At 34.5% G+C, this 15,977-nt stretch overlaps 1 protein-coding gene across 1 annotated transcript in view; it reads right to left on the bottom strand.

Moving 5' to 3' along the window:
* The window catches only part of BCHE (butyrylcholinesterase), a 70,144-nt gene that overhangs the window by 10,968 nt on the left and 43,199 nt on the right, over positions 1-15,977 (bottom strand). The window lies entirely within an intron of this gene.

Here is a 15,977-nt window from a genome sequence, read left to right as displayed (position 1 = left end):
ATTGAGAGGCATTATAGTTCTATTGAAGTCACTGATATATATATATATATATATATGTTCTCAGAAATCAGTAAGAGCTTACAAAAAGTCAGAAAAATGTTGATTTGTTTGATAATCAAGCATAAAAGAACTAGTTGAATGTTTTCAGTACGTTGAAGCACTATGTTACTTAAAATCGTAGGAATTAAAATTTAAAGAAGAAATTTTTACACATATTTTTGCTTAACATATAGGAAGAAAAATATATTCTATTTTAAAATACTAATATTTTCTTTACACTTGAACATATATATCTAATTTTGGGGCTGATTGCTCATCTCCTTAGTATGTAATAACTGTATTACTCTAGGTCTAACTTTTAAGTTGTTCTTTCATTCATATAAATTTGTTCACTGCTTAAAAATCCTTCAATAATTCCCCTGTGAGATCAGATAAAGATTAGTGAACATGCCACCCACATTTCCAAGCTTACTTTCAGGTATTCTCTTACTTTCAGGCCAGCCAACAGGAATTCGGGATACTTTCTTAGTCATTTCTTTCTCTGTTTCACCTCCTGTCTTTGCCTAGCTATTACTTCTGCATGGAATTGCTTCATTTCCTAACATCAGGTGTCAAAATCAATTCGGAACCTTCAGTTACTGTTTTCATGCTGATGCTTCCCATATCTTCAATTGTGATTTTTATATCAAGAGTGCTTGACTCAATTTTTCAGATATTTATAATTTTTGGCTCACTTGCACCTTATAGGATTCAATAATATATTATTGCCTAGGTCACACAAAGAGAAACTCAAAGAATAAACATTCTGGAAGTGACTATCTGGATAGTTACTGGTGATTCTAAAGATTTCCCTTTAATATATTTGTATGCTGCTTTTATGAGTCTGACACTTCTCTAGGCTTTAGAAATACAAATACATATGGGAATGTAGTTTTCCTCAGAGAATTACAAGAAAGGACATCCATGAAAACAAAAAACCACCAATATACGGGAAACTAAATCAAGCATAAACACGAATTGTCAGAAGAGGGAATTAGCTAAAGAAATGCAATTTTACCTGAAGTAAGGAGGAAAAAATAAGAAATTGAACCAGAAAGAAAATTTTGGAAAACTAAAGAAAGGGAACAAAATTAAAATAGGTACAAAATTGTGTTCCTCCTGGTTCAAATAGCAATGAAAACAAAAAAAAAAAAGTAGTTTTCTTGGACTCTAAGAGGAGATTCTATTAGAATTATAGCTTTAGGATTTTAGTGGTATAGCAATAAGATCTGAAAATCTAGTAAAATGGTTTAGACTTTAGTTTGTAGGCCTTTACGATTCTTGAAGGATTCTTGGCCTGATGGTTTACTGTAAACATAATAGTTTAGAACTATTAACCTAGAGCTGGTATCTAGAATAACCAAGAAACCTAGAAAGTAGTCACTGAGACTTGTATCAAAAAAAAAAAAAAGATTAAAGTGATAGGCAAATGCAATTTATCCCTTTCTAACTTAAGCAAAACCATGTAAGAAAATCTCCAGTTGAACTTTTCTAAAAGTATACCTCACAAAATTCTTCATCATTAATAACATACCTTCTATATATTATTGACAGAAACTTGGGAGAACTGATGGAACACACACTTTATTTTTCTTGCCAAAAGCCTGTGAACCCCTAGGATTTGGAAAGAGAAGCAGGCATTCATCAGCATGGTTATCTGAGGCAGATTTTGCCATCAAGAACTTGTACTGAATAAGTACCGTAAGTTCCTATTTTATCACAGATGCAGACATATTCAACCATGATTCAAGAGCTACAGAGATAAATAGCTTCGTGATGAACTGGTTGATTTTATGTAGGAACTGGATGATTTAATAAGAATTATTAAAAAGCTGAGCTATTCAAGCTAAACCAATATCATAACAGGATTGAACCCTCTTGCTTTAGGGTATTATTTGAAAGAGGTCAGGAAGAAAATTTCTCCAGATCACAGATGGCACACTTGTCTAGGTGAATTATGTAGTCTTTTTCTTTTATTTTAGAGCTTTAGAAACTAACAAGTACAGCTGCTGGAGGCTGAATATTAAACCAGGAGAACCATTGGTCTGATTCGGTACAGCAATTCTTATGTTCCTAAATTGCCCACTTTCCTTCTAATTCCATTCTAATTAACTTATGGCACCATTTTAACTGCACATTCATTTCTGGCTTCTGCAAATGGGGACTTAAACAGAGTTGACTTGTACTTGAGTTCAAGAGCGAAGCACTAATGGCACTGCCAGTGTTCATTTAACAAACTTTGTCCTATGAAATAACTCATGACATTCCAAATTGTAGTTCAGAGATAATAAAACTCCTTTGCCTATGGATGCAGATATTGTTTTCAAAAAGTGACTGAAATAGCTATTGAAGTGATGAAGCATTTTATTTTATAATTTGAAAAAACCTCCAAAGACTAAAACTTAACCAGAGACATAATTCTCTTCTTATTTGTATCAGTTAAAAACTTTGTAAAATGCAATATATTTTCCAGATACAAAATTCTGAAACACTGTGTTGTGTGTGTTCAATCCCTCAGCTGTGTCTGACCATGTGACCCCGTGACCCATAGCACACCAGACTCCTTTGTCCAAGGAATTTTCCCAGCAAGAATAATGGAGCGGGTTGCCATTTCCTCCTCCATCTTCCCAACCCAGGGACTGAATCCATATCTCTTGCATCTCCTGCATTGGCAGGCAGATGTTTTTACTACTAAGCCACCTGGAAACCCTTTGAAACACTATATAATTTTAATTTCAAAATTATAAATTTAAACATCCTGACTTTGCTATTTTTTAAAAATATAATTTATATTCTGATTATAAAATAAATACTTCAAAGTGAAAATATGCAATACTTTCCATGAAATAAAGAAATCTCTTCTCTTTTTGTTATCAGGGTTTTTTTTTTTTTTTTCTAATTTGTGTTATACAAAAGTAGTCTAAAGATCATTCATTGCACTTTTCCTCTAATGTAGGATTGAAAAGTTTTAAGACATGGTTTATTTAACCAAAAATGCAGAATATCATTTGAACAATTGTATTACAGAAAACTGCTTGCTTGTCATTGGTATTTGAACATTTTCTGTGCATTTTATGAATAGAATCTTTAAAAAGAAATTAATTGACTCAGGGTGCCTGGTATGAAGGACTAGGAAATACTCAACTTCATGCATCGAATTTTCTTAGAAATACAAATTCCATTATTGCTTAACCAATTCTAACACAGGAATTAGGATTCCTTTAAGAATTCAGAGATGGTTATTTCTAACTAAGATATATGGTTACTTTTTAAGCGTTTTATTTTATAGTGGAGTGTAACCAATTAACAATGTTGTGACAGTTTCAGGTGAACACTGAATGGACTCAGCCATACATATTCATGCCTCCATTCTCCCTCAAACCCATCCAGGCCGCCACATAACACTGAGCAGAATTCCATGTGCTATACAGTTATTTTAAAGTGAATATATTTTAGTGTGCTTTACAATCTAGTAAAATGAAGTCATGATTAGTAGTTGTAAACTGAAAGGCCACCTGAAATACCCCACAATCATAAGCAGGCCACAAGGATATAGTATATAGTGGATAATTTCTTATATGCAAATATTCATGGATTTATATTCTGTCATGTCATGCTTAAATAAAACTGTATTTTAATTTAAAGAATAGAAGGGTTATAAAAGAGATTAAACCTATTTTTTCATTAAACAAATATCAATTGAGAGCATACTCTGTCAAACTTGTTTGAATCACAGAAGATTCAACAACAACAAAAACAGAAAAAAATTCCTACCTCATACAGTTTTCACTCTATGAGAAAGATAGACAATAATGATAATAATAAAAGAAAAAAATGTAGTATGTTGAATAGTAATTGCTCCTAGAAATAATAAAGCTGAAAGTAGGGATGATAGGAAATGATGAGTATGTAAGTATATGTGTGTGTGTGGAGGGCAGAGGATAGGGAGTGTATAATAATGAACTTGATTGACTTTTGTCCAAATTTCCTTGTGAGATAACCTCTAAGTCTTGGAACTTTGCACCATACCTGATAGTTTATACTAACAGGGTGATTCGTGTTGTGCATATGATGGCTTTTGCTAATGCCATGACTCAGGGTGGGGCTGCCCACATTGATAATCTTAGGGAAGGAACTGACTTCCCCTGAAAAACTAACCCGTGATTAGAGGGTCGGGACTTTGAGCCAACTGATACCAGCCTGAGCTCTGGGAAGAGGAGGGGCCTAAAGATTGAATTGAACCACTTGGTCAATAGTTGATTGTACCATGCCTATCTAATGCAACCCAAATAAAACTAAACCTCAAGGCCAGGTGAGCTTTCTGGGTTGGCAATTCTCCATGTGCGCCCGCCTTACCACAATTGATGCCATGAAGACAAAGCGTCTGTGAGGATGTTGAAGATTTCTGTTTGGAAGCTTGTTAGTTGTAGATCTTGCTCTCTGTATCTTTTCCTTTGGTTCTGAACTATATGCTCTTGCTATATCGTGTGTGTGTTAGTCACTCAGTTGTGTCTAACTCTTTGTGACCCTGTGGATTGTAGCTCACCAGTCTCCTCTGTCCATGGAATTCTCCAGACAAGAATACTAGAGTGAGTTGCCATGCCTGCCCTTCTCTAGGGGATCTTCATAACCCAGGTATTCCACAATGCAGGCAGATTTTCTTTACCATTTGAGCCACCAGGGAAGATCTTTGCTATATTAAAACTGTTCATTGTTAATTTATGGAATTTTTCTAAGTCCTGTGATTCATTCTAGTGAATTATCAAATCTGAGGGAATTCACGTGGACTCTGAACTCTGAAGTTAGATCTGAAATCTTGAAAGATGACAGTTTGAAGGGCTGTGCCTTAACCTAGACTTTGGAAGACTCTGGGTAGGGAAACTCTGCAATATTTGAAAAGAAAGAAACTTTCAAGTGAAGAGTTGACAGAGGATAAGAGTGAGCCATGCAGTTTATTTGAGAGAAGAGTATTTTAACAAAAGCAGAAAGCAAAGGCCAGTGAGACAGGTGTGTACCTGGAGTTTTCCAAGAATCCAAGTAGGAGGGTGTGATCCTAACGAAACCAGTCAGGGAGGAAGGAGTAGAAGGTGATATTATTTACTTACTTGTAGGACCTTATAATTTTTTTACATCTGCTCTGAGCGAGAGAAGAAGCAATTGGAAGGTTTGCACAAATAAAGGACATATCTCACACATTCTTTTTTAAAAAGATTATCTCTGAGAATTGACTGCAGAGAATCCAAAGGTAAACCAGGGAGATCAGTTAGGAGACCACAGGAATAATGTACATGAGAGATGATGGTTGTGTGAACCACAGAAGTCGTGGCAGAAATTGAGAGAAGTGCTCAGAGTTTGCAAATATTTTGAAGGGGGAGTCCTTATAACTGGCCAATGAATTAGAAGTGAAGAGAGATGAGAACAGTCAAAGATGACTCCAAGAATTCTGGCCTGAGGAATTGGGAGGATTAACAGAGCTGCCATCATTCAGATAGGAAATGCCGTAAGAAGAGCATGTTGATGCTATTGCTCTTCAGTCGCCCAGCTGTGTCGGACTCTTTGTGACCCCTTGGACTGTAGCACACCCGGCCTCCCTGTCCTTCACCAACTCCTGAAGCTTTCCCAAGTTCATGTTCATTGCATTGGCAATGCCATCCAGCCATCTCATCCTCTGACACCCTCTTCTCCTTCTGCTCTGTCTTTCCCAGAACCAGGGACTTTTCCAATGAGTCATCTGTTTGCATCAGATGGCCAGAATAAGTGAGCTTAAGCTTCAGCTTCAGCATCAGCATCAGTCCTTCCAGGGAATAGTCAGGGTTGATCTCCCTTAAGATAGACTGGTTTGATCTCCTTGCTGACCAAGGGACTTCTAAGAGTCTTCTTCAGTACCACAGTCCAAAGTCATCAATTTCTTGGCATTCTGCCTTCTTTATAGTCCAGCTCTCACAACCGTACATGACCACTGGGAAGACCATAGCCTTGACAATAGACCTTTGTCAGAAGATAATGTCTCTGCTTCTAAACAGGTTTGTCATCGCTTTCCTGCCAAGAAGGAATCGTTTTCTGATTTCATGGCTGCAGTCACCATCCACAGTGATTTTGGAGCCCGAGAAGAGATCTGCCACTATTTCCACCTTTTCCCCTTCTATTTACCATGCAGGAATGGGGCTGGCATGCCATGATTTTGGTTTTTTAATATTTAGTCTTCTGCCAGCTCTTTCACTCTCCTCCTTCGCCCTTATCAAGAGGGTCTTTAGTTCCTCTTTGCTTTCTGCCATTAGAGTGGTATCATCTGCGTATCTGAGATTGTTGATGTTTCTCATGCCTATCTTGATTCCAGCTTATAACTCACCCTGAAGAGCATACTTGGAGAAAATAGCATGAGTTCAATTCTTCCCAGGTCTTTAGGAAGGATGTCAGATTTTTCCCTTCCTATGAAAGGGAAAAAATGCAGCTTTTCCTTACTGTATATTTGTTTCCTGTGTGTCTCCTTTTCTATCACATAGAACACTTCACTACTGACCCTTTTGGACATTAACTGTGTGAACACTATTCTCACGACAATAAGCTAGTCTTTGACACCAGCTAAGTGTCCTACAATTCAATTCTGACACTACCTGGACAGAGCATCAGATCCAACAGAAAAAGACTCAGTCCCACAAGACTGCACCACCCTTTCACAACAATAAGCAAGTCTTTGACACCAGCTGAGTGTCCTACATGTTGAGCTAAATAATGTGAAACTTTGCATCAAATAAATTTTCACTATGGCTATAAGACACCATGCAACAGATTTTACATGTCTCTTACATGTACACTATTCTTTTTTTACTATAGTTATTCAGCATTTAATAAAAACAATTGATAATATAGCATATAGCCTGTGCCTAAAGGATCCACATTTTAAAAGTGAGATGTTCAGATTTAGCACCCTTAGAAAAAAATCAGGAAGCAACTGAGCAAAATAGAACTCAAAAAAGGAGACTCAGTGAGTATCATGATTAGTAGTGGGAGTAGTACTTGAAACATTTCACATGTTGCTTCTGTTATACTGACAAATGTATATAAAGAACAGACAGAGCAATTTTCCTATAGTAAACAAATTTACACTTCATATTTAAGCATATAAAGAGGAATGTGTATTTCTACAGAATCTATTTTTTTTAAGTAAATATGGAGACACAGGTGAAACAGAAAAAGATAATAAACAGAAATGGGTAAATACCATCTTGTTTCTTGCAAAGTCATACTCTCCATATCATCTTGCATATAGTAAACTTCTTAGGATAAAAATAAAAATTAAATATATTTTGAAGTAGTTTTTGATTCCTTCCAGAAGAATTTCTGTGACTGTAGCATTTGTAAAATTGATCAGGTTCCACTACTAATTGTGTTTAGTTAAGTGTTTGAAAATATGAACAATTTAAAAACTGATCCAAAGATAGTTTTCTTAAATTAAATAAATCATAAAGCTTATTCTTAATTATATAACCAAATAAAATTAGTTTAATAATCTCTGAATTCTATTAAAACAACTGAGTATTAATTCATAAATGCATTTCAGTAATTCAATGATACTGATTCCATTTTAATTTATAAGGTTATAGCCTAGGCTAATTAGTTTTATAAAACTTCTTATCCTTAATCTCATGATTTTCTACAAGTGTCCATGATGAAGCTTCAATGATTAATGAAATCATTTAAACAAATTTTCTTCAAAAATATACATGCAAATGTATGCATCCTCATTAATCTGGCTCGTGATTACTGTATATTACGTGTGTGTGTGTGTGTGTGTGTGTATTACACAACTTAAATATTTAGGATGTGCGTGTGTGTATGCGAAGGCGCTTCAGTCATGTCCAGCTTTTTGTGACCCTACGGACTGTAGCCAATCAGGCTCCTCTGTCCGTGGGATTCTCCAGGCAAGTTGCCATGTCCTTCTCCAGCGGATCTTCCTGACCCATGGATGGAACCCCGGTCTCGTGTCCTGCAGGCAGATTCTTTACTGCTGAGCCACTTGGAAAGCCCAAATATTAAGGAAACCAAAAGCAATTGAGCAAATATCATTTACATAAAGATTAAAATATATCATAGTAGCATATTATTGCAATTCACTGCAACAGTGCCAAATTACATAATAACAACTATACATTGAGCTCTGAAATAAATCATATCTTATTTATTTTTGTATGCTCTGTACCTAAAATAATCCTGAGCAAAATATATATGCTCAATAAATGCTTGTTGAAATGAGAACTAAGTGAATAACCTTCATTACTTTGGATATATTTTGAATTAATTCAATATGAGCTATAAAGTATTTTTCACAGTACTATATGAAGAGAGAAATTCACTTTACTCTTTTGGGTTAAGATGAATAAAAATGTCTGGTAAACATTACTCTTTTAAGATTAAAAACCTAAAAACGCATATTGATTCTTCAAGTGCCTAAAGCAATAATACATTTCACTTCAAAGTCCTACATGAGCTCATGGAAGGTCACAATGTGTATGAGTTACTCTTATGCCTGTTCACAGACTGAATCTCAACTCTTTTCCAAGTCTTATTTCTTCCATCCAGATGCACTGTACATTATCAGAAAGGTTTTTATGACTGTACTGTTTTCTCCCTGGAGGTAATAAGTGCCAAAAAAAAAGAGAAAATGTTACTAAAGCAATATGGAGTTTATAACAATTTACTTGTGCATAGAGAATTTTTTATAAGTGGATCATTTGCAATTTAGATTATATTTTAATGCAAACACTTTAATCTAGTTCACTTTTGGTACTTGTTTCCCCCATCTCCTGACATTTTCATTGAAAACTGTGGAAATGAGATAAGTAATTATTGAAGAACCATTCCCTAGCTTCATGAGTTTAAGTTTCCTCCTTACTTTGACAGGTTTGTTTTTCATGGCAGGAATATGGGTACCCAGGGTGGCAGAATTGTACTAGCACACTGTAAAAGGTTGCAATAATTCAGCAATTCTCTAAAAATTGTTTCTTCCATCTAAATATACTATGTAAGCAGGAACCATGATCAAGTTGGTTATTAAATTTTTATCTCATTATTCTTAACTAGTGGATTGGGATATATTCTCAACTTCACAGAGAAATAGGAATACAGAATTTTGATGGAGAGAAAGAGAAGAGAAAAGAGAAGGCAAGAGAAAAGGGAACTACAGAGGAGAGTCCCATATAAATATATAAATTAAATAATCCTGTTACCAAATATGATCAAAAGGCAAAACATTCCAATGATCTAAACTTTCTGAGGAACGAAAAAAAGAGGAAGATTTATTTTCACTAAGCACTAATAAAAAGGAGCAAATTACATTTCAGTTAAATAAATGCCATTAGGAAGATGAGATATATTTAGCTGCACATCATCTTCTAACTTTAAAAATAATTAGTAACTGTAGTAACTGGAGGCATTCAGAATATGGGATGAGGTTTCAGCTCTAGCAATAAACAGAGGCCAATTATTATATAATATAGATAGATTGGTGTTATGAAAACGGATGCCTGGGAAGTAAGAAAAAACATTCAGTCTAAAAGATGAACATTTCATAAAAGGTGAGACTTCTTGACTGTCAGAACCTTGCCTGATCTTTTCATTTTTATTTTTTAGTAGCACTTAATAAAGAAATTGCCACAGGTTTTCAATCAGTGTTGTTGAACTCAATCATATTTAAGGGGAGAATAAAGAGTTCAAAATATCTTAAAAACACACAAACATGCTTCTCCTCTTAATCCAAATCTGTATGTTCCAACACATTGTCATCTTTGCTAAGACATCGTTTCTTTTTTTTATTTTTCCTCTAAATATATAACTAAAAGTCAGGTGCCCATTTTAAAGCACATTTTCTATTATTTTATAGGAACATTTAGATTGTAATTAGTATTTAAGAGAGGTTTTTATAGTTAACCCAGTCTCCTAAATGCTTGACTAAAAGTACTTGGATAGAATCATGCAAACAAATTGATTCCCAGAACACAGTTTGCATTTAGCAATCAGGTTGCACAGCACAGCTTCAGTTGGTCATCAGTTGAAAGGGCAAAAGGTTGCCAGACAAAAGATCTCTAAGATCCTCACTGGACGGTTGATATGATGGATGAACAAAGCTTTCATGGTTTGGAAGATTATTCTTTCTTCTTTCCTCTGCATTGTTTGGACAGAAGGGTTGGCTTAATTAGCTAGAGAGTTACAGAGAAACACCAGGCAATGTTTAGCCTCCTCCAGCTCTCTGGAAAAATGAACTGGACTGAATACTAGATTGATTTAAAGAGAAGCAGAAATGTTTCCTCTCTCCCTTCCTCCTGCTTTCTTTCTTTTCTTTATTAGCTTTGCAAGTGCATCCACATAATCTGCCTAATTTCTAATGTGAAAACGCATTGTATTTGTACCTATATCTGTCTTCCAGTGACATCAGAGCAATGCTATCACTTGGATGCAATCAACCAACCCCAGAAGGGCTACAAGGCAATAGTCTGTATTAAGTTCAAATGCACTTTTACATAGTGGCAACAACAGAGCATTTATTTTAATGAGTTCAGACTTAGTATTAATTATGGATAAGAAAAAAACCCCAGATTTGAAACACATTGGCTTCTCTTTTGAGTCTTCCAAATTTTGCCAGTTTTGTTCTTCATGTCGGTTTGCTCTAATCTGTGCCATAAAGTTGATGGCAGCAAGCCCACAGTTTCAAGATTAAGCCTAGGAAATGCCAAGAAAAAGTCCTGGAAACTTAGTTTTGTAGTAGCATATGTGATTCTTAAAATAGGTTGATTTTAAGGGAACACTTGAACATTAGCAGGGACTTGGGAAATCAAATGCTCTAAGAAAATTACATAAAAACTTAATTGCAATTTTTTTTTTAATTTATGGGAGAGTTTGGGTATATAAAATATTTCTTCTTGAATTCAAACATTTTTCATTGTATCACCATTCACTTGAGGTTCCTTTGTTTGAATAATCAACTCCACTAGGCTGGAAAACTCCATGAGAGTAGATAAACATGACTGTTTTTTTCATTCCTATAGCCTAGCACAGTCTGTACTCAATAAAACTGCTTGCTGAAGATTTTTCCTACCAGAGGGCTTGCTTAAGTAAGTAAACCATTAGATTGATTGTACCAAAACCCAATGTAATTTTGAATACAAAGCACAAAAGCACACATACACAAAAAGATTTAGGCAATATGATGAATGATACATTGCAAACGGAAATTATACAAATATCCATGTATATTTGATTTTATTTATAGGACATTGATTCTAAGGAAAGTAAGATGAAGGAAAAAATATGCCAAGTTAAGCTGCAGAGATAGTAATGACATTATTTTTAGGGAAATAAATATTTGAAGTAAGCTTTATTGCAATACACATATGTACAGAATAGACCCAAATCATGATTAATGAATTTTTCAAAGTGAACACCAAAGCATACTGAATTTCTAATTATTAATATGATTATATAAATAAAATGATCTTATTTAAGATCAATTTTGTATAATTCAACTAATTGGTAAACTCCTTTGATCCAATTGATATTAAATCTATATGTTTGCTATCATATAAAAAACAATGCTGTTGTTTTAATAATTCTTCTATCATATTAATTATTTGACTAATAATTAGTAAATTAAAATAATCATTTTCATAATTTTCAATTATTTTAAACTTTTATGATGTCCCATTCAAGCGTGCATGCTAAAGTCACTTCAGTTGTATCTGACTCTTTGCAACACCATGAACTATAGCCCGACAGGCTCCTCTGTCTATGGAACTCTCCAGGCAAGAATACTGGAGTGGGTAGCCATTCCCTTCTCCAGGGTATCTTCCTGACCCAGGGATCGAACCTGGGTCTCCCACATTGAAGGCAGATTCTTTACTGTGTGAGCCATAAGGAAAGCTCTTTATGATATCCTTATCTCAATTATTTCTCTTGAAAGCCTTGTATTTTATTGGCATGAAGTTGGACATATTTTATAATCAAAGATTTTCTATTCTTAAATTGTTTTGGCTCTCTTCTGGATACTTGTCCTAGCTTTTCTATTAATTAAATAATTTTAACTTTTTTTACTCAGAGATAAATATTATAATCTTTAAATAAAGTTGAAATTTCCTTGAGGTAATGTTGTCTCATCTCCTATTCAGTGTTTCATTCTTCTAGCTTGTTTGTTCATTTTACATCAGGGGTGTGTGTCAGATTCTGGACAAGTTCATTCCAAACCCTGACAACTTTATTCATTATTTACTCTAGTTGATAAAACATATTTGTATTAAAGCCCTCCCAGAATTCCAGGCACTGCAGCTATTTTTCACTTTTTCTCAAAGAGAAATAGTTTGCTGTTTTTTTTTCTTTTTTTTTAATACTAAGCTCAATTGATGTATCTATGAATTTTACCCAAAGGTTCCCTGCTTTATGTCCACAAAGAATATATCCAAACTCTTTTTATGACACATTTGACACATTTTTGTTTTACTTGAAGCCAGATACATTCATCTCTTCACCCAAACACCTCTTTTTGCCCTCCAGACTAAAGATAATCTCTTCCTTCATGAGACAAGGAGGTTTTCTTATCTGGAGATGTGTCACATGATAGCCAGTATTCTGTTGAATTTTCCTTAATCCACAATAAAATATCAAACTTATTTTTTTCAGGAAGTTGTTTGTCATTCACTTACTGAATTTTATTGCCCAGTGTGCAGCAGGAACTCCATGGGCGATGGATATAGCAGTGACAGGACTGATAAAGTCCCTGATCACAGAGATTGATCAATTTAACGAGTGAAGATGGACTAGAAGTAAAGTAACATTATTAAAAAATTCAGGTACTAAAATAAAATAAAAATTCAGGTACTTATATTTACTATGAAGAAAAGAAAAGCAGTATGGCCAAATGTCTTTAAAGAGCATGCAATAATTCAGAACTGGTTACTGAGTCATGGAAGGGAAAAGTGAGACAAACTGAGGAAGGGTAACAAAAGCGAACCTTCCTTTCAGCACTGGTTCTTGGCTACAGCTTTCTGGCTTTTACCTAGAAAGAGAAACATGAGAAGCAGTGGACTGTGCAATTCTCATAGATGCTAACTATAGCCCAGGCAATACCTTCTAGACTCTTCTTCAGTGACAGTGATGCATATGACTTCTGAATGACTTGAGAATTACAGTTAAGTCAGCACAACATTCTACTTCTTATGTCCGAGACAGATGGACAATAACAAAAACTACAAAGATAATTATCTTACTAAGGAAGTATGATGTAATAATTTGTTAATTTAAGATAGGTTTCCTTGGACACTATTTCATGAGTTTTATGCAAAAATATTAAGATGATGAAAGATTAAAAATACCTTTCTTATTAAATAGTATTCTGTATTATGATTAGAGCTACAGATGTCTTTATCTTGTTATGATGAGATATACTGTCAACAATTTACATGACTATAGAACTATGAAGCCTGAAATATAAATTATGAAATATTTATATATTATATAAATATGATTTTTGAAATTAGAGTTATTAAAATATCCTTAATCTGAAAGGTGAGATAAATGTTTATTCTCTTCAAAGAAAATGGTAGATTTTTAAGAAAATAAATATTTCTGCCAACAATACAATCTTATGTTTCAAAGGTATTTTTTGTTTTTGTTTTGATACTAGTATTAAAGTGTTATTGCAGGTGTCATAATTTAGACAATTTTAATATCATAAAATGAGGCAGAAAAGTATTTGTTTAAAATGTTACTGGTTGTGTGATCATGAGCATGCATGAATCATAAGTGGCTTCATTGTCTGACTCTTTGCAACCCTATGGACTGTAGCCCACCAGGCTCCTCTGTCCATGGGATTCTCCAGGCAAGAATGCTAGAATGGATTACCATTCCCTCTTCTGGGGGGCTTCAGGACCCAGGGATCTAACCTGGGTCTCTTATGTCCCCTGCTTTGGCAGGCAGATTCTTTACTAGTAGCGCATCTGGGAAGCCCATGATCTTGAGCAATTTGCCTAAACTCTCCAATTGTTAGTTGATTTGTAATATAGGGATATTAATGCATTTTATGTAGAGTAGTTGTAAATTAAATATTAAATATTTATACAGAATTTCACAGAAATGCTTGAATCTGAATAATATATTTAACAAATTGAATCCAAGATGATGAAGAGGAAGATGGCAGCCATGGCGAAGGCAAAACCCACAATATCCTGTAACCACCGGAGCCATTCTGGCTGCTGTTTGCAACTTCTCATGGTAGGATCCACAAGTTATTGGACAAGATTTGCCAATAAAGATGTGAGATAGGTTTTATTCAAGAAACAGAGACACAGAATTAATTACCTTGGCAACACTGTGGTAAACACGGTTTTCAAAATTCAACTATGTGTTTGTCTAAAGGGCATGCTATTTCTGATGCATCATTGTTTGTTAGAGGCCTAAAAAAAAAGGCCTTTAGAAAAACTTTTTGTGGTGGTAAAATAAGCTCATACTAAAGTATGTGTTTAGATTTTCAGCATCATTTATTTCAATATGTTCAGGATGGAAAAGTAATTAAAATAAAAGTATTGCATCTTTTAAACATATCTGTACTTTTAAATATTATCATCACAACTCTTTTTTGGAAAGTACATTCTTTCAGACACTCACATACCAGTAATTTACATCATCTGTGCAATGATGATTATTATCCATGAAATAGGTTTTAATTTAAATATATATTTATTTTTACTCTGTGTCTCTTTAGCTACTACCATCATTTTCTGTTATATTTTAACCTTTCCTTATTGATGTAGTTTGAAAAATAATTTAAGGTATTTCTGCTTCTTATACCATAAATCAGCGATTCTCAATGGAAAGGGAAATAAGAGTGGAAGGAAATGGTGGTAATTAGGAGACACATCCATCTGGGATCACGCAGACTTATTCGCAGGACTTTTTAAAATTGCATGTGCCTATCTGGAAGCTTTGATGAAGATGGACGTTCTATTCTCTCTTGTTAAAAGCACTATCATTGTGACTCAATATTCCAAAGGCAAATAAGACCTTGCTACTCAAAGGTTTGTAATAAGTAAAAAATCAAATTGCCATTCAGATTCTGGCTTCCCCAGGTATAGCCTTTTATAAGGTTCATAGTCCCAAGCTTAAATTTCCTTTCTGCCTCTAATCACTCCTTTAACAAATTTACCCACTCTCAGCTTGAATTGTTCTTATATGTAGTGAACTCACCTGCCTCTCTCCACATTCTTCATCCACAGCACTTTGCTTGACCCTAGTGATGAAATCTCAGCCACTGTGTATAAACCTATATTTAGCATTCTACCTCTCCCTTCAACTCAGTGAGGTCACACTATGTTTAACCTCCACAAAAGTGCACACTTTTTGTTTTATCTAATTCAGTGGATGTCCTCAACCTGGTCCCACTGTCACATTATAATCCAAAGGAACACATAATATTTGATTTGTAACCATAGGTTTTGTGACCAGAATCTACTACTAAAATGGGTTAAACTTACATGGAATTCTTCAACTTCTCAGAGACTAGTTATCTGTACATTTTCAATAAATTTTATCAAGGAGACTGCATTGACGAGTATAGTCAGCAGGGAGAGAATTTTAACCAGGGTAGACAAAGAACATGTCATATAGGCTCTTTTAGACAATGATAAGAATTTTGGATCTTATTCTATATAAAGTAAGAAGTCACTGGAGAGTTATCATCTAGGCAGTGATAAAATCTAGCTTACATCTTGGAAAGATAATTGAAACCACATTGAGGAGAATAAACTACAGAGAGACAGCGGTGGAGCCAGGGAGGCTGGCTATTGTAGGAAACCCAGTCACACTCCTGACATAGATTAGGTTTTTAACTGAGAATAGTATTATCTGAGTTAGCTTTTGATATATTTTGAAGGTTGAGCTTGTAGAATTTGCTGATA

Source organism: Cervus canadensis, chromosome 7 (assembly GCF_019320065.1).
Source record: "Cervus canadensis isolate Bull #8, Minnesota chromosome 7, ASM1932006v1, whole genome shotgun sequence".
Classification (NCBI taxonomy): Eukaryota; Metazoa; Chordata; class Mammalia; order Artiodactyla; family Cervidae; genus Cervus; species Cervus canadensis.
This window is presented reverse-complemented; position numbering and strand designations above follow the sequence as displayed.